The sequence below is a fragment of the Balaenoptera ricei genome, chromosome 9 (genome assembly GCF_028023285.1).
Source record: "Balaenoptera ricei isolate mBalRic1 chromosome 9, mBalRic1.hap2, whole genome shotgun sequence".
NCBI classification, from domain to species: Eukaryota; Metazoa; Chordata; class Mammalia; order Artiodactyla; family Balaenopteridae; genus Balaenoptera; species Balaenoptera ricei.
Genome location: NC_082647.1, coordinates 108,965,575 through 108,985,252, shown reverse-complemented (window position 1 = coordinate 108,985,252; position 19,678 = coordinate 108,965,575).

The following is a 19,678-nucleotide window of genomic DNA, read 5'->3' as shown; positions in this document are numbered from 1 at the left end:
CCAGCACTGCCCTAAACCGTCTTGAATGAACAATGAATCCTCAGGGGTCAGTATTGCTCTGTGTTCACTGACAGCTCACATTATTAAAGAAAATGGTTTTTGTTCCTGTCTGTCAAATCAAAATGGTTCTCTAATATTTCAAGCAATTGCTTGTTTTGAATAACTGTCAGATTTGCCACTGCTGCTAGATTAAGGTCAAAGTTGACAACTGAGCAGATATTGATAACACTTCCCAATAAGAAGAGGGGACGATCCGGACAACCTACTTTATGTTGGAATCTTAGTTCTACTTGATTCTGCCTAATGACTTTAATATTGTACTCAGTAGGGATATAACTGCTAAAAGTATAAAAAAATCAAGTTTGACATTTAACAGAGATTAAGTTCTTTAAAAACATTCTGTCTACCATGTTTGTAGTCTTGAGTGTCATTACAGATGCAAGCCAAGTGTCTAGAAATATTTAATCCGTGTGTATCTAAGGGAGCGGCATTAGTTTCCAAAGTATGTTTGTTGTAAGCACGCATCTGTTGGTTACACATGACTCACTAATCCTACCTTGAGACTGATTATGTAAAAATACTTACACCAGATGTCATTATCCTAGAATATTTGTATGGGCAAGTTCATTAAAATTTTCAGATGTCCTTCACAAAAAAATAAAATATTTTTGTTTGTAGTATTAAAAGCAACGATTTTTTTAAAAAATACATATAAATTGGGATGAAGATAAGCATTTGTGGATTATGCACTGACATTCACATTCATAGGTGTTCATCTGAAATTTGTTCAAAGTCACCTCTAAGACACAATTGATTTTCATGCAAATATCATATAAGATTTAATAGCAGAAGGGAAATGTTTCACAAATTAAATGAAAAAATTCATTTCCAAGTGCTTCAACACATCTGTTGATCAAATTACTTTCAATAGGGTGACTCTATTTCCAAGGTCACAGGACTTCCAGCAGAGCAAATAGAGAATGCTCCCACCCACCCAAAAAAGGATTACTATAAAATGCACACCTTTATTACTAGAAAAACGCTAAATCCTTTGAGAGAAAAGTGTGTTTTTATTTTCTTAGCATGATCCCATGTAAATACTTGTAAACATGTTTCCGAAATAATCTTGAAAATCGTTATTTTTCAAGAAATGATCATTATTTTTCATGAAATACAGGTACTTTAAAAATGCTACTGAAATTTCACCTCTATTATTAGCTGGATACATTTGTTTTATTTGTACCTGGGATGAAATATGCACATTCAACCCTAAATGTAATCACAGTTTGGGATAAGTCTACAAAAATGTCATTCACAATAGCTTCTCCTCCAAAACTTCCTGAAGGCTGCTGAGTTCACAGTGATACCACTGCTTCCATTACATTTTCTCTCTTTGATCAAATACCAGGAGAATCCCTGGATTGCAAAGGACTCAGTAAAGTAGAATTCTGTCAAGAGGAATATTCCATTAGGCAATATATATTTGAAGTAACTCCAGTCAGAGCTGAGAGACTTGAATTTTCTTGTATTCTTAGAAATACCAGCAGAACTTATTTTTATTTTCTACTGCTCTAAGTTTTGCATGCCTTCCCATATTGTATAGGAATTCAGAATAGTCCAACTGGATGACTTTATACCACCTGATATACTGGTGGTGCTAATTAGTGGGCAAGATAATCTCGATTTAATGAACGGGCACTTGCATACCAGGCTTTATCTTTTTTTTATTTAAAATTACTTTAAAAGTTCAGTTTCTCCAATTTTACTCTATATTATAAACATTTAGGAGGAAAATTTACTGGTACTTTAGCATTATTATAGCATCTCACATATTAAAGCTATTTACAGAAATTCATAGATTGTAACAATTAGAACTATTTTTACAAAGAAAAGCTCTTATTTTAGAGAGAAATTATGTTAACAAAATTTGTAATCATTAAACAATGATTGAAAAGTATTTCGCTGTTAATGCCAAATATCCTCTATTATAATGATAGTCATTACATTGAAAGAAATCGGTCTCTCTTTGGAGACTAATGATGCTCACTATGTCAGTATATACAGGCACTACCCAGGGACCTAAAAGAGACTGTAAGAAAATCAATTTTGAACCTTTTTTGGGTCTCTTAACATGTTTTTCATTTGACACAAAATTCACATAAAATTAACCATCATCAACTGTACAATTCAATGGCATTTAGTGCTTTCACAATGCTGCCAACCATCACCTCTTTCTAGTTTCAAATGCCTCATTAGCCCAGAAGAACACTCCATACCCATTAAGTACTTCTCTCTTCCATCTGCTGGTAAACTACAATATGCTCTCTGCCTCTGTGGATTTGCCTCTCCTGGATATTTCATTAAAAAGAATTATGCAATATGAGACCTTTTGTGTCTAGCTTCTCTCACTTAGCTTAATGTTTATGAGGATCATCCACATTATAGCACGTATCACTACTTTATTCCTTTTATAGCCAAATAATATTCCATTGTATTTATATACCACAATTTGTTTATCCATTCATCTGCTGATAGACAACTAGAACATCTGAGACACCACCTTTTGCTGTTATGAATAATGCTGTCAAAAACATTTGTGTATAAGTTCTGCATAGACATACCTTTTTATTTCTCTTGGGTATATACCTAGAAGTGGAATTGCTGAGTTATATGATAATTCTATATTTAACTTCTTGAGGACATTTCCAAATGTCTTCCACAGTGGTTTAACCATTTTACGTTCTCAACAACAACATATGAGGGTTCCTATTTCTCCACATCCTTGTCAACACATTATTTTACACTGTTTTGGTTTACACCATCCCAGTGGATGTGAACTGGTATCTCATTGTGGTTTTGACTTACATTTCCTTAATCACCAATGATGTTAAACATCTGTTCATGTGCTTATTGGGCATTTGTTTATCTTTTTTAGAGAAATGTCTATTCATGTCCTTAGTCCTTTTTATCTGGGTTGTTTTTCTTTTTGTTACTAAGTTGTAAGAGTTTTTTAACTATTCTGGATACTAACTCTTATCAGGTATGTTATTTGCAAATATGTTCTTCCATTCTATCAATTGTCTTTTTACTTTCTTCATAGTGACCTTTGATGCCCAACAGTTTTAATTGTCGTGAAGTTAATTGATCTGTGTTTTTCTTTTATTGCTCATACATTTGGTGTCAAATTTGGCAAATCCATCACCAAATATGAGATCAGAAAGATTTACCCCTATGTTTTCTGTAAGTGTTTTATAGTTTTATCTCTTATATTTAGGTTTTTGACATATTTTGAGTTAATTTTTGTACATGGAATGAGGTTAAGGGTTCAACTTTATTATTTTGTATTCTTTTCCTCATTGGATAGTCTTGGCACTCTGTTGAAAATCAACTGGCCATAGATATTTAGGGTTCTGAACTCTCAATTCTAGTCTGCTGGTCTGTATGTCCACTCTTATGGCAGTACACGCTGTTTTGATTACGGTAGCTTTGTATTAAGTTTTTAAATCAGAAAATGTGAGTCTTCCAACTTTGTCTCTTTCAACATTATTGTGGTCATTTGAGACCCTTTGTAATTCCATATGAATGAGCTACTTATTAGTATAAAAGAGACAGTTGGTAGGAATCACATGATGCTCATATAGAGCAACTGAGGACAGGACCCCATGTTGCTTCTTATCTGAATAAGATGATATCTTCATATATTGAATTTAAAGGTTGTTGGTAATTTGGGCTGTAGCTATATTAAAAATGTTTTTAACCAAATCCAATTTGAAAACACATTCTAAATAGTCTGCTTATCTTATTTTCAAATTATGAGTTTTTGATTATATTGTTAGTGCTTTGGAAGGATTTGTTATATTTATTTTAAAAGCTAAAAGATTTCCAAGTAAACATTGGACTAAAATTACATCTGGTGAAGAACAGGTGCTGTGACAATGTCTCAGTCCGAAGTTAGTGCTGCCCTGGCTAGGGCTAAGTGCCACACCACATGAGCAGGGACACTCCTTGGCAAAGCCTTCTCGTGAGCTCCTTGACTGCATGTGGAATTCCTTCCCCAGGCACCTATACTGCTGGATCTATGAGGCATAAAGAACAGGAGTAAATTGAAAATATTCCTCATATCTTATCTTCATCTCTCCTTATCCTGGGTTCACACCATTGAAATGGTGTGGAAAGACCATCTAAATTTCAAATATGGGATGAAGACCAATGATTGTATAAGACAGACAGAAAAGAAAATAGTTTTATATAAGGAAAGAGATTTCAGTTCAGAGGACTGTAACACTTTAAGAAATCGGGCCATATTCTTACTTATAACAATTTCTTCAAGAAAAAAATGAGAAATTTTGCCACAATGGAGAAGAGCAGATAATCATGAGGAAAAAAAATAATCTAAGAACAAGCAGGTTATACAATGGCTGTATATAAAGCCATGGAGAGTGAATGGACATCAGGCTGAATGCTAAAGAAACATGAATCAGAGGGAAAAAATGTAAAAGTCAGAAACATCAGAAGAGAAAATAATAAATTAATGAGAAGATAGGTAAGATATAAATCAAAAAGTTCTGATCTTCATAAACTATAAGTATAAAGTAAAAGGAAAGAAAAAAATAATAAAAACTATACAAAGCAAGAGGAAACGATGAATTCACAGATTGAAAGAGAACAGTCAGTATTAATAAAAGCATAGTAATCACAACACACAACTTGGTGAAAATTTTTAATTGCAAGAGTAAAGAGAAAAGTCTTAAACACCACATAATCAGAATATATAACATTCGTTTTGCCCACCACCATGTCACCAGTAAGTGCCCAATAAATATAAATATTTGTCAAATGAATGTATGAATGAATAAAGTTACATTCAGGAGAGTACTGTGCCTGACACAAATCACACTAAAATCCATATACGGAGATTGGAGAATGGTTTTGACCCTATAATTATAAAACCAGGTAAATATTACTTGAGGGAAAAGGGCATCAGAAATCAAAGACATGATAAACTCAGAGCATACTAGCCAAAGAAACTTCCTGAGGGAAAAAAGTAAAAAAGTACTTTCTGAAAAATAAGTTACAAAAAGAGATACAACAGCACAGGAAGAGGAAAATCAAGAGTGACAAAGTGATAAAGGCTTAGAATGAAAGATGTTATGATTAAACAAGCTAAGAATTGAATTAAGCACATCCATTGAAGTAAAATGGTTGTACACCAGAGTACAGTTATAAAGAACAAAAAATAGCAAGTAATTGGGAACAAATTATCCATATCAATATTAATTTTGAAGTAAAATTAGGAAGAACACGGTTATGTTGCAATGAAAGCCTGGTTATTTTCCCCATTCATGGCTCTCTTGTCTCCTTTAATCTGGAAACCGTGTTTTTCCTCGTCTTTAATAACCTGGACATATTTGAAGAATACAGGCCAGTTCCTATGTAGACTATACCTCTGTTCAGGTTTACCTAGTTTCCCCATGATTAGGTTCAGGCTGTGCATTTCTGATAGGGATACCACAAAAGGGATGTGTGTCAGTGCATCCCACAGGGGGACACATTTCTCCCATTTCTGTCAGGTTCACTTTGACCACATTGGTGAAGGTCCCAGCTGTCAGATTTCTCCACGGTAAAGTTATTAATGTTTGTTATAATTAAAAAGTGTTTTGTGTGGTCAATGCTTTCAAGCTGTATAAATATGCTGTTCCTCATCTACATTTTACCCACCAGTTTTAACGTTGGTTAAGAATGCCTCCCTGGATGAATTATTCTGCAGGAAGGATGAAGGAGCAGAGAGAAAGGCCAGTTACCCAGCTTGGCCCTGGCTACACCGGTGCCACTCCAGGGCTGACCAGACTGAGGAGAGGAAGCGGAGGGAGGAGAAAGGAGAAAAGATGGGCCTAATGTGAGTGTGTGTTGGTGTTATAATACACATATAAATAATTGTTCAGTAGTTTGTGATCTCTTGGGTATGTTCCTTCCAGGACCTGCTGCGTTCTACAGTAGAGACAGAAATTCACACATCGTCAAGGAGGACAGAGCTACTTCTGACCGGGGAAATAAAATAACAAGGTTAAGTAACCACAAACAGGGGTAATAGTGACTGCGAAGAGGAAAATTGTGAGAATTCTTATCTAATGATCTCTGTTTTCAGTAGAAGTGACATTTATTTGCAGAACATGAGACGGAGGAAGTATAGGAATTTAATCCTGGAAAAGATGGGCATTGCGGGCTGGACGGGTGCTGCGGTCCAGGGGCTTGTGAAGTGGGCCCTAGGGTGGAGATGTGCCGGCACCACGGTAGGAAAAGGGTGGACAGAGGGAGGTACCGAGCTGTGGCCCAGTCACGAGAGAGGACCCAGCCACCCACGGGGCTCTGGGCTGGATGCTTGCGGGTTAGAGCATCCCGGATGGGAGTGAGGGCCCAGGCCTTTATCCATCTTCTGACCTGTCACCGAGGCAGGCTGCGTCCGGGACGTGGTGTGACCCCACTGTGGCAGTCTTCTTCACTGGAGGACAATCACCTGCTTGGGAACACAGCCCCAAGCTCCCAGCTGCCCACACTCCAGGTTGGAGATGCGGTGGTGCTTAGTCCTGGAGGGGGTGGGAAGGATCTGGGGACACACGTGAGAGCACAGCACAAGAACACAACCCTCCTGAAATCCAAGTGGATCTGCAGACACAGAGGAGGGCCTGCCTCGGGAGCGCTGTGCCCGCGAACCCACTGGACACGATCCTATCTGCCGTGTATTTATCAGCTTCTGCCCTGTTTGAGTCCTAGACTTCTCCTAAGCGTGACCTATAACAAAAGCGAAATTTTACTTTCAACACTTGTTTACAAAGTGCTGGCACCTGAATTTGCTATGTTTGTTGTAAATGAATTTACCTGTGGCAAGGAGGGAAAGATTTGAATAGAAAAATCACAGATGAGAATCTTTTTTAATAGAGGAACGCGCCGAGAGGAAAACTGGAGCCGGGAAAGGAGAATAATTACAATCTTCCTGTCGATTGGCTTGAGGGGGTAAAATGTCATCTTCCTGCATAATAAATAAATAAAATTTCAATATTTAAAGCCTCATCACAGAGATCTGTCACTGAGAAACATTCATTTCCGTGCTGCCTACAGGGCAATCTTTTGCCATCAAGGACCGTTGACTATTAAATGCTTAGATGAATTAAATAAGTGCTTATGAAGTCTACAATTTCTAATCAGAAAATGAGACAAAGATCAAAATGACATTTTGAAAAAGGCTTTTTATGCCTTCTGTTTAGAAATCTTCAGGCATCTCTGTTGAAATTAAATACTGCAGCAATGCTCAAATTCCTGGTCATTCTTTCTCACTGTATTACATTTTGGAGAGGAGAGTAGCTTTTAATACATTTTACGGTATCTATACAGACAAAACAAACTGTAGGTTGAGTGTGTTTAGTGAACTTTGGCCAATGTCTAATTCAGAATTTCTCAAAGTTCATGCTCTTCTGACCTCTTTGCACTTTGTTAAAAATCATTAGACTGGGGCTTCCCTGGTGGCGCAGTGGTTGGGACTCTGCCTTGCCAATGCAGGGGACACGGGTTCGAGCCCTGGTCTGGGAAGATCCCACGTGCCGCGGAGCAGCTGGGCCCGTGAGCCACAATTACTGAGCCTGCGCGTCTGGAGCCTGTGCTCCACGACAGGAGAGGCCGCGATGGTGAGAGGCCCGCGCACCGCGATGAAGAGTGACCCCCCCACTTGCCACAACTGGAGAAAGCCCTCGCACAGAAACGAAGACCCAACACAGCCATAAATAAACAAATAAAAACAAATACTTAAAAAAAAAAAAAAGTATAGAAAAAATTGGAGAAATTAAAAAAAAAAAAAAAAAATCATTAGACCCCAAAGAGCTTTTGTTTTGTTGTGAGTTTTATCTATCACTATTTAATGTATTAGAAACAGAAACAGAAATATTTTCAAAATATTCATTTATAACTTACTGAAAAATAAAAGTAATAAAATTATTACGTAGTACCATAATAAGCATATTTTTAAAGAAAAATATCCATATTTTCAAAAAGAAAAGAATATACTGTCAGCCCTCCTTATTTGTATCTGCGGGCTCTGCATCCATGGATTCTGGCAATCACAGATAGAAACTATTCAGGAAAAAAAACAAAAAATTCCAGAATGTTCTAAAAAGCAAACCTCAAATTTGCCACATGCTGGCAAGTATTTACATAGCATTTACATTGAATTAGGTATTATAAGTAGTCTGGAGATGATTTAAAGTACCTAGGATGATGTATGTAGGTTATGTGCAAATACTACACCCTTTTGTATAAGGGACTTGAGCATCTCGGGATTTTGGTGTATGGGGCAGGGGGGTCCCGAAACCAGTCCCCTCAGATACCAAGGGATGGCTGTATAATGAGAACAGCAGCATTGTTTTACATTTTTGCAATTTTCTTAAATGCCTGCCTTAAGAAAGTCAGCTGGATTCTCATATGAGCTTCTGCATTCAGTCATCTGCCATATGGTGTTCTGGTTGAGACATATGAGGAAAAGGTAGCCTTGTACAGATATATATTGGAAAAGGGAGAATTTTTTAATTAAACTTTTTATTTTGAGATAATTGTGAAATCACACACAGATGTTAGAAATAATAGGAGAGATCTTGTGTACCCTTCACTTAGTTTCTCCAGTGGTGACTTCTTGGAAAACAATAGGACAATGTCAGAGCCATGATATGAACTTTAACATGGTCAAGATCCAGACCCTTCTTTTACCCAAATATCCCTCATGTTGCCCTTTTACAACTGCACCCACGTCCCTCCTTAACTCCTGGCACCATTCATCTCTCTCCCTTTCTATCATATGTCATCTTAAGAATATTATATAAATGAAATGCAACCTTTGGGACTGGCTGTTTTCATGCAGCATAATTTTCTGGAGATTCATGCAGATTGTTGTGTGTATCAATAGTTCATTCCTTCTACTGGTGAGTAATTGTGGTATGGATGATATATGGGTGTAATACAAATTGATATTATATACAAATATAATATCAATTTGCTTTAAAAGACATCTGGATTGTTTCTAGTTTGGGGCTATTATGAATAAAACTTCCAGAAACATTAGTGTATAAATTTGTCAACACAAGTTTTCATTTCTCTGAGATTAATGAGTCGTTTGGTAGGAGCATGTTTCATTTTTTAGAAAGCACCAAACTCTTTTGCAGAGGGGCTGTACCATTTTACGTTCCCAGTGGCAGTGTATGAGTAACCCAGTTTCTGTTCATCCTCATAAGCATTTGCTTTTGCTTTTGTCACTATTTTTTATTTTAGCCATGCTGAGAGGTTGTAGGAAAATCTTATTCTGGTTTTAATTTGGATTTTCCTCATGGCTAAGGATGCGTATTTGCCATCTCTACATCCTTTTCATTGAAATATCTGTTCATGCATTTTGTCTATTCTCTAATTGGACTGTTTCATTTTTTCCTGTTGAGTTTAGTTATTTATATATGCTAGATACTAGCCCTCTGTTGGATATGCAATTTGAAAATATCTTCTCCCGTTCTGTAACTTATTCTTTCATATTCTAAACAGGGTCTTTGACAGAGCAAAAGTTTTAAATTTTGATGAAATCTAACTTTTCAATTTTCCTTTTATGGATCATGCTTTGGTGTTAAGTCTAAGAACTCTTGTCTAGTATAAGACTTTCTTGTCTTGAAGACTTTCTACCATAATTTCTTCCTGATAGAGTATAGTTTTACATTTTACACAAGTCTGTGATTCATTTTGAGTTAATTTTTAATATAATAGTTTTATACAATAATAGTTTTTGTGTAATTTTGTGTGTGATTCAGGTTAAGGTACATTTTTTTTTCTTTTTTTTTTTTTTTTGCCTATGGACGTCCAAATATTCCAGCACCTTTGTTGAAAAAACTAACTTATCTCCATTGGACCTTTGCACCTTTGTCAGACTTGGTCCAGTATATTTCTTGGGTCTATTTCTGCTTCTCTATTCTGTTTCATTTATCCTTGCATCTTTCCCTCCATCAGTAACATGCTGTCTTGGTTACTATAGATATATAATACATCTTCAACTTAGGTAGACTGATTCCTTCCATTTTATTCTACTTTTTCAAAATTATTTAGCTATTCTAGTTCCTTTGTCTTTCCTTATAAACTTCTTGATAATACTGTCTCCACTTACAGAAATGATTGCTGATATTTGGATAGGAATTGTATTATACCTGTATATCAATTTTTGGTGGATTGACATTTTTACTAAATAAGTCATTGAATATGTGATTGTGGAATGTCTCTCCATTTATTTAGATCTTTTTTATTCTTTCATCAGTGTTTGTAGTTTCCAGCATATAACTGGAGTACGTGTTCTGTTAGAATTACACAGATTGCATGTTTTACCCAGTTATAAATGGTATTATTATGTTTTTAACCTCAGAGTCCAGATGTTCACTGAAACTTTGTAGGAATGTTGATTTTGCATCTTGTGACCTTGCTGAACTCAATTATTAGTTTTGGGAGTTATTTTGTAGCTTTGTTGGTATTTTCTGTGTAGATAGTCATGTCATCAGCAAAGAGGGACAGTTTTGTTTCCTCCTTTCCAATCTGTATGACATTTTTCTTGCCTTATAGCTCTGGTTAGAACTCCACTCTTGCTTCACTAGCCCCCTCGGCACCAGCACAGTGGGGAGGGTGAGGGGAACCTTGTTCCTTCCTCGTGAGGATGGAAGTCTATTCTCCCCACTGAGACTTTGTTGGTCTGGGTGAGAGTGGAGCCACAGTTTTGTCTGAGTGTTTGGCTGCAGTAAAGCTGTTACTGTCTAAAATTTTAATCTTACTGCCCGTTTCCCTGCCCTTTGACTAAAGAGAGCAGACTTTGAGGGGAAGCTTTATTGTCTGTGCCAGTTGCAGGCTTGTCCTGCACCCAGAGGCAAAAAGAAAATCCAGGAATTCACCCTTGTGTCATTCCTTGGGCCCTCAGGTCTGGCTAGTCTCAACCTTTCAGAATATTCTTAGGTAAACCCTTAGAGTCCAGGGTTTTTATGGCTACTCAGCAGGAAGGAATAGGGAAAAATGTGTCTACTCCATTTTCCCAGAAGGAGAAGTCTCAGAGTCAAGGATATTTTGAAAATACTCCCCTGAGAATTTTTTTTTTAATTTTCTCATTGCTTTTTCTTGAAGATGAGACTGCATAAAATAATTTATTTGGCAAATATCTTACTGATATTATTTTGTGTGAGTTTATGAGTATAATGAATGCCAGTACCTTCAGTACCTATTACAATACATTTCTAAACCAAAGCATTTCAGTAAATGCTATCTAAAGACTAAAAATCCATGAAATGAGGGCTTCCCTGGTGGCGCAGTGGTTGGGAATCTGCCTGCCAATGCAGGGGACACGGGTTCGAGCCCTGGTCTGGGAAGATCCCGCATGCCGCGGAGCAACTGGGCCCGTGAGCCACAACTGCTGAGCCTGAGCGTCTGGAGCCTCTGCTCCGCAACGGGAGAGGCCGCGATAGTGAGAGGCCCACGCACCGCAGTGAAGAGTGGCCTCCGCTTGCCACAACTAGAGAAAGCCCTCTCACAGAAACGAAGACCCAACACAGCCAAAAATAAAAATAATAAATAAATAATAAATTAAAAAATTAAAAAAAAAAATCCATGAAATGTATTTCTTACATAAATATTCTTCTGTGGACCATTAGATAAGAAAATGTTTGATAACTTGAATTTATTCAGCAGATCTATATATGATATTTACAGATAAAAAGCAGTTGGATTTAAAAATACATAAGAATCAAAACAGGATTTGATCATTTGAGAGTTTGTGTAAATCAATAATAGGCTCTGGGTTAGTCTTTTAGTCAATATAACAAGGTATATCTGATTCTTCCTCAGCAATGCCATAAATGCTTGCAGTATAAACCTGATGTTATCAGGAAGCTACATCACTTTAAAAATCACTGTAATCATTGGTAATGTAACAATCTGTTCAACACAAATCTTATAATAAAATTATAATTTGAGTGTGCATAAACAAATGCCTCAATGCAAAATGGCATGTTAATGCCAATGAAAAGAGATCAATACTGAACCAGTTTCTCTGAAGAATATAAAGAGATGCAGTAGCTTATATTACATGTGATTGCAAATTGAATTAATTCTAATATATATCCTTCCAATAGCACTTTTAGTTTCATCCTGAAGTAACCAAATAGTGGGTATGTTATTATCCCAAATCTTTGAATTCTTCACCTTGTTTTGCACTTCTTAGCCACATTACACATGGCAAAGCAAATTTCCTTCCATGATTTTCTTCTTGGCCAGGTTTACCCAAGAGGGAAAAGGAATAATATAACACTCAGTAGAAGCCACTGTTCCTACACTGTAATTATAAAAGTCTCTGTATTTATGTCCACATAAAGAGGGGAAACTGCAAGGTGCCCCGAGGAAACAATAAAAATAGAGTGTGGAACAGAGCAAAAGCTGCAGATAAAAAAGAAAGGGGGTTAAGAGCTGAAGTGAAAAGACAATTAGCGTCAGGGATGGGTAAGAGCAGAGGAGGGAGGTTCGTACCAGCAAGCCTGGATCGGAATAGAACCAAGTCCCAGGGTAATGGGGGTGGAGAAGGAAAACAGGAAGAGATGGTCTGGAGGAGGAAAGGACTTGAATGCCGAGGGCAAAGTCCCACCTTCACCCACACCCAGAGTAACAGGCATGCAGCAAAGTGGGGTAACTCCCCTAGAATTTCACCTGAGAGTAAGGTCGCCAACGGGGCAGTTACACACACACACACACACACACACACACACACACACACACACACACCCCTCCTGGGAAAGCCAGCTTCCCCAGGCCAGTCACCTGGAAGGAGACCTGTGTCCCAGCTCAGATCACGACCCCATCCCACCCAGAGAGAGAGGGCTTCCCTCCCCCGAGGACCATGGACAAAATTCAGCAGAACTCAGGTGGCTCATGAACCTGGTTGTGAAAAACATTACTTTTATTTTCACCAGTGTCAGGAAAGGCTGACTAAGGAAGCTGAACTTTCCCGAAGGAGTCCCCGCACCATCCCTGCCCCCAGGACCCCACCTTCACTGTCAGAGGAGACCTCCTCCCCCAGCAGTAAGAGAAGCACACAATCAAAACTGCTGTGGAAAATGAGAATAAAGTCCAGAAGTTTCCACATTGGCAAGATTTTTTTTTCACCGTAACACAGACAAAATGAAAGTGGATTATTAAAGACAATAATAATCGCCAGTATGTTTCCCACACTGAAAAACAGCAGCAACGCTGTGGGAACTAAGAAGGAAAATGTGGGAGGAGGAAGTGCAAACTTAGATTCTATTCATAGCTCAGAAGCCGAATTTCTAAGCCACAGAAGAACAGGCAGCCTGACAATGTTGGAGGACTTTCCCATCCACAGCTACTGCACCAGACAGAGATGGGTGGAGACTTCTTCCACCCTGAGATATGCAATCTAGGGCTGGGAAGAGTGCATGTAGATGCATTATATGTAGATTTTCATGTCCTGAATTTTGTAGAGAAATTAGAACCCCTCCTATTTTTAGCTCTCGGTTTCCTTCCTTATCAGTGGACAAGGCAGTGAACAGGAGGTTGTAATATCTTGAAGTTGAGCACAACTATGAATACATTCTGTTGTCTGGGACAGAATTGGGACTAATTAGTGAAGGCTGAAACAAAAGGACAGAGGGCAGAGGTCAGCAAGCTGAGACCCTGGTCTCTGCACTCCCAGGAGAGGTGTGTTTGTACACAGCACCCCTGGAAGGCTGGGACACCTGCCCCTGTGCTTTTCCTTCTTGGAGGGTCAAGCCTGGTAGAGGTCTGCTGAGAGATACTAGACCCTTTGGGCTCAGGTGCAAAGCTGTAGGATTTTAGGTGGCCTCTGGTGGCAGAGGAAGTTATAGAAAGGGGGAGTGGCCCAGCAAGCTCATTTCTCTTTTCAGGTAATTCACCAAATATCAGTTTTCACAGTCCAAACTCTGACCCCAGGGGCTGGTCAAATATAGTAGTCCTTTCTTTAGAGCTACCGATGTACTGACCTTCCCTTGTCTAGAGTGGGAAAAGACTGGGTGATTTGCCTCATCCACGTGTTTCCTGGATGAACCAAGAGGGTTCTGAGTTTGCATCCAGTGATGCATCAGTCCTGGGGCTTGGTGAGCAGGCTGGACCCAGGCCAGCTCCTGCGGAGCAAAGGTCGCCCTGCAGTATCACCTGGTAGGCACGTGGCCCGAATGATGGAAGGCTGGTTAGAGGCGGGGCTACGATGAGCCCGGCCCAGCTGGGACGCCTTCCCAGTTCCTCTCCTTTGCCCCCAGGATTCTGGGATCCACACCCAGGCACCTGAGCTGCAGGTCACCCCACCACACTCCACAATGACCCCAGTCAGCACTCCACTGCGTGGGGTCACGTAGGAGCTGGGGGTGGGGCCTCCGTCTAGACCACTAGCCTTTCACCCTACCCAGACGGCACGTGATTGAAGGTCGAATTTTCTTGCTAATGGAACAGGATTTCCCAAAACACAAAGAATTCATGTAAGGATGAATGGGTTCCCAAATGGAGCTTGGGGACACCAGCTCTGTTCCAGGAGACCCTGTACCCCACTCTCATCCTTAGTTCTGCAGGCCCAAGAGCTCTGCTAGGGTGGAGGGGCCAGGAAGAGGGTCTGCTGGGCACCAGAACTGGACTTCGGAGAGGCCCCAATCTCAGGAAATGAGGACCAGCTCTGACCCGAGAGTTCCTTTTCAGTCATTTAGGCCCAGCAGGAGCGCGGGCATCTTAGGACTTGGGGAAGATGCCTGCTTACCTGCAGGAAGGAGAGAGGCGCTGGCTAACCTCTAATGGGACTCCTCAGGGACTTGGGGGCTGATCCCCCTTTTCCCTTTCTTGCATCTCTCACAGCCCTTTGTTTTCCTCCACCCTATGGGAACTTGACCCTCGTAAGCACAGCGGGTGACCCATACCTGTAAGAGCTTGCCAGGGCCACGGTTCTATCAGAGTCCCCAGCTCACTGGCCTCCCTTTTCCCACCCGGGCTGCCTCTGGATTAGCAGCACTCAGGGCGGGAGTACCTGTGTCCAGCTCAGGTACCTGCACTCTGGGACACACACTTTCCCAGCAGGCCTTGCTTGCAGGCTCCAGCCCCGGCAGGCAGGCCAGGCTGACCTGACTGAGCTCTGGTGACCCCGGGCAGGTGTCCTGCTGTGGGGCCGGGCTCTCCGGGGCCTGCTTCATCATCTATGTTGGTTCCGGCTCTTTCTTCCTGAGTAAACTCTCCATTCAAGAGCTGGGGTACTACTCCTTGAGGAAACTTGACAGACCTCTTGCCTTTCATCCCCCTTTCCCAACTCCTTTTTCCAGATACTCGGGATGTCTAGACCTCAAGGCTCACACAGATAACCTGCAGTCTTATCTCACTGGGTTTCCCGTTTCCCCACCCCTCCAAGGGCAGTTCACTCAGGCATGTGAGAACTCCACAGCGAGACAGCAGACCAAGATGGCCACCAGTGACCCATCCATTCTCAGATAAAGTGACCCGTGGGCTGTGCCTCCATGGTGACCTTCCATGGCCCCAGGGGTGTCGTCCCACACTCCTGGGGTAACCCATCCTCAGGACTGTGGTATCCACTCTACAATCAGCACCACTCTGTCCAAAACTGTTCTGGGGAAACACTAAGGGCATCGTTTGGTGGAGCCTAGAATCCTCAGATTTCAGAACAGGTGCAGCAATCCATCTCCCTGTGGGGCGTTCCATGTGGTCCAGGACGGGGCTAGAGGCATCAGGGACCAGACGACGTGATGGCAGACCGACTACGCAGGCCAAGCACTCCACTCCACACAGGAGAAGCGTGGGGGTAAACGGATGAAACGAACACGTGGGTCTCGGGTATAGAGCACCCTGAGCTGAGATGTCATGAGTTTAAGAGCATTGGCATAGGTTGGATCCTCCCAGAAGCAGACCCTTTAGACAAGGATTGAAACCCAAGCAGTTGGGAAGCACGTCACAGTGATTGAATGTCAGCGACACGGCCAGTGATTGAATGGACAGCCCCTAGTACCCTGTGCCAACACACCACACCTGTAACCAGAAAGTTGAGCCTCTTTGGTCTGGGCTGTCTCCATGACCGGCTCTGACCAATCGGAAGGGACAGAGGTGGTATTCTGAAACTTCTGAGCTCACGCTTTAAGAGGCGGCTTCTGTTTTCATCCGGGGGTGTGTCCAGCTGACAAGTGAAGAAGGCCGGGTAGACTACTCTATGACACGAGCTCAGGGGCCCCCACTATCCCAGCTGAGGCAGCAGACCTGCAACTGAAGACGTGTTGGGTATCCCAGCCCCAGCTGAGCTCTCAGCTGAAGACAACTGTGTGAGGGAGCCCGCTGGTCCCACGTGTCACAGAACAACTGCCAGCTGAGCCCAGCAAATACAGAGACGTAAGGAACTGCTTAAAGCCATTACTTTGGGGATTGTTACATAACAGAAGTTAACTGATAGAGGAGGTAATGTCAAGAAGGACAAGTAGGGGAGTGGGGGAGGGGCCAGGAAAGAAAAAGAAGCTAAAGAAAGTGTGTGGTGACAAATTGAAATGATAGTTAGTAATCACAGCTCAGGTGTACAAAAATGGAGTCGGAGGGCCATTGAGGATTTGGTCTCAGACACATCCCAGCATCACTGAGAACTTGAACTTTCTCTGAACTGTATCAAACTCACGGACACCACCAGCCACTTTTAAAACATCTGCTAGCAGCTGCCAACTGCAACCTTGTAGTTTCAAAGTTCCCCGCTTTCACACTATGTAATCCTTCCAGACCACGACCAATCCTTGCTTAACAAGCACCCTGACATCTTGCCAGCCCCAATCCTAACTCTTTATTTTTTTTAATTTTTTGTTGAAGTATAGTTGATTTACAATGTTGTGTTAGTTTTTGCTGTACAGCAAAGTGATTCAGTTACACATATATATATACATTCTTTTTTTAATATTCTTTTCCATTATGGTTTATCACAGAATATTGAATATAGTTCCCTGTGCTATACAGTAGGACCTAGTTGTTTATCCATTCTATATATAGTAGTTTGTATCTGTTAATACCAAACTCCCACTCCATACCCTCCCCCTTGGCAACCACAAATCTCTTCTCTATGTCTGTGGGATCGTTTCTGTTTCATAGATAAGTTCATTTATGTCATATTTTAGATTCCACATATAAGTGATATAATATGGTATTTATCTTTCTCTGTCTGACTTATCAATACTTCACTCTAGTTCCATCCATGTTGTTGCAAATGGCATTAGTTCATTCTTTTTTTTTTTTTTTTTTTTATAAATTTATTTATTTATTTATTTATTTTTGGCTGTGTTGGGTCTTCGTTTCTGTGCGAGGGCTTTCTTTAGTTGTGGCGAGCGGGGGCCACTCTTCATCGCAGTGCGCGGGCCTCTCACTGTCGCGGCCTCTCTTGTTGCGGAGCACAAGCTCCAGACGCGCAGGCTCAGTAGTTGTGGCGCACGGGCCTAGTTGCTCCGCGGCATGTGGGATCTTCCCAGACCAGGGCTCGAACCCGTGTCCCCTGCACTAGCAGGCAGATTCTCAACCACTGCGCCACCAGGGAAGCCCAGTTCATTCTTTTTTATGGCCGAGTAATATTCCATGGTATACATGTACCACATCTTCTTCATTCATCCGAGGATGGACAATTAGGTTGTTTCCGTGTCTTCCTTATTGTGAATAGTACTGCTATGAACATAGGAGTGCATGTATCTTTTTAAATTATAGTTTTGTCAGGATACGTGCCCAGGAGTAGGATTGTCGGATCATATGGCAACTCTATTTTTAGCTTTCTTGAGGAACCTCCATACTGTTCTCCATAGTGGCTGCACCAACTTATATTCCCACCAACAGTGTAGGAGAGTTCCCTTTTCTCCACACCCTCTCCAGCATTTGTTATTTGTAAACTTTTTAATGATGGCTATTCTGACTGGTGTGAGAGTACCTCATTGTACTTTTGATTTTCATTTCTCTAATAATTAGTGATGTTGAGCATCTTCTTATGTGCCTGTTGGCCATCTGTATGTCTTCTTTGGAGAAATGTCTATTTAGTTCTTCTGCCTATTTTTCGATTGGGTTGTTTCTTTTTGTTGTTGTTGAGTTGTATGAACTGTTTGTATATTTCAGAGATTAAGCCCTTGTCAGCCGCATCATTTGCAAATATTTTCTCCCATTCGGAAGGCTGTCTTTTTGTTTTGTTTATGTTTTCCTTTGCTGTGCAAAAGCTTATAAGTTTGATTAGGTCCATTTGTTTATTTTTGCTTTTATTTCTTTTGCTTGGGAGACTGACCTAAGAAAACATTGGTATGATTTATGTCAGAGAATGTTTTGCCTATGTTCTCTTCTAGGAGTTTTATGGTATCATGTCTTATGTTGAAGTCTTTAAGCCATTTTGAGTGTATTTTGTGTATGGTGTGAGGGTGTGTTCTAACTTCATTGATTTACATGTCGCTGTCCAACTTTCCCAATACCACTTGCTGAAGAGACCATCTTTTCTCCATTGTATATTCTGCCTTCTTTGTCGAAGATTAATTGTCCATAAGTGTGTGGGTTTATTTCTGGGCTCTCTATTCTGTTCCACTGATCTATATGTTTGTTTTAATGCCAATACCAGGATTTTTTTTTTAACATAGTATCCACCATTTATTGAACATATACTCTGTGTCTAAGTTCAATCATTAAGACATTTAATCCCCACAGCAATCCTATGAGATCAGTAGATATTTATGAAGTAAGAATTTTAATTATCCTCATTTTACATATGAGGAAACTGAGGCAGAAAGAGGTGAAATGGTCTGACTTCAGAGCCCACGTTCCTTACCGCCACATTGTGCTATTTTTTTAAATTTTTTTTTTTTATTGGAGTATAGTTGCTTTACAATGTTGTGTTAGTTTCTGCTGTACAGCAAAGTGAATCAGCTATATGTATACATATATCCCCTCTTTTTTGGATTTCCTTCCCATTTAGGTCACCACAGAGCACTGAGTAGAGTTCCCTGTGCTATACTTTCGGTTCTCATTAGTTGTCTATTTTATACATAGTAGTATATATATGTCAGTCCAGGCTGTTTTGATTACTGTAGCTTTGTAGCATTGTCTGAAGTCTAGGAGGATTATGCCTCTTGGTTTGTTTTTTTTCCTTAGGATTGCTTTGGCAATTCTGGGTCTTTTATGGCTCCATATCCATTTTAGTATTATTTGTTCTAGTTCTCTGAAAAATGTCATGGGTAATTTGATAGGGATCCCATTAAATCTGTAGATTGCTTTGGGTAGTATGGCCATTTTAACAATATTAATTATTCCAATCCAAGAGCATAGGATATCTTTCCATTTCTCTGAATCATCTTTGATTTCCTTTATTAATATTTTATAGTTCTCAGCATATAAGTCTTTCACCTCCTTGGTCAGGTTCATTCCTAAGTAATTTTTTTTTGGTGTGATTCTAAAAGTTTTTTTTTTTTTTACATTCCTTTTCTATTTCATTGTTAGTGTAAAGAAATGCAACTGATTTCTGTATGTTAGTCTTGTATCCTTCTACCTTGCTGACTAATCCTTGACAATTTATGTAGCCTTGCAGTCTTGCCTTTATAAGCCTCCTCTTATTTTGTAGTCCTGTGCA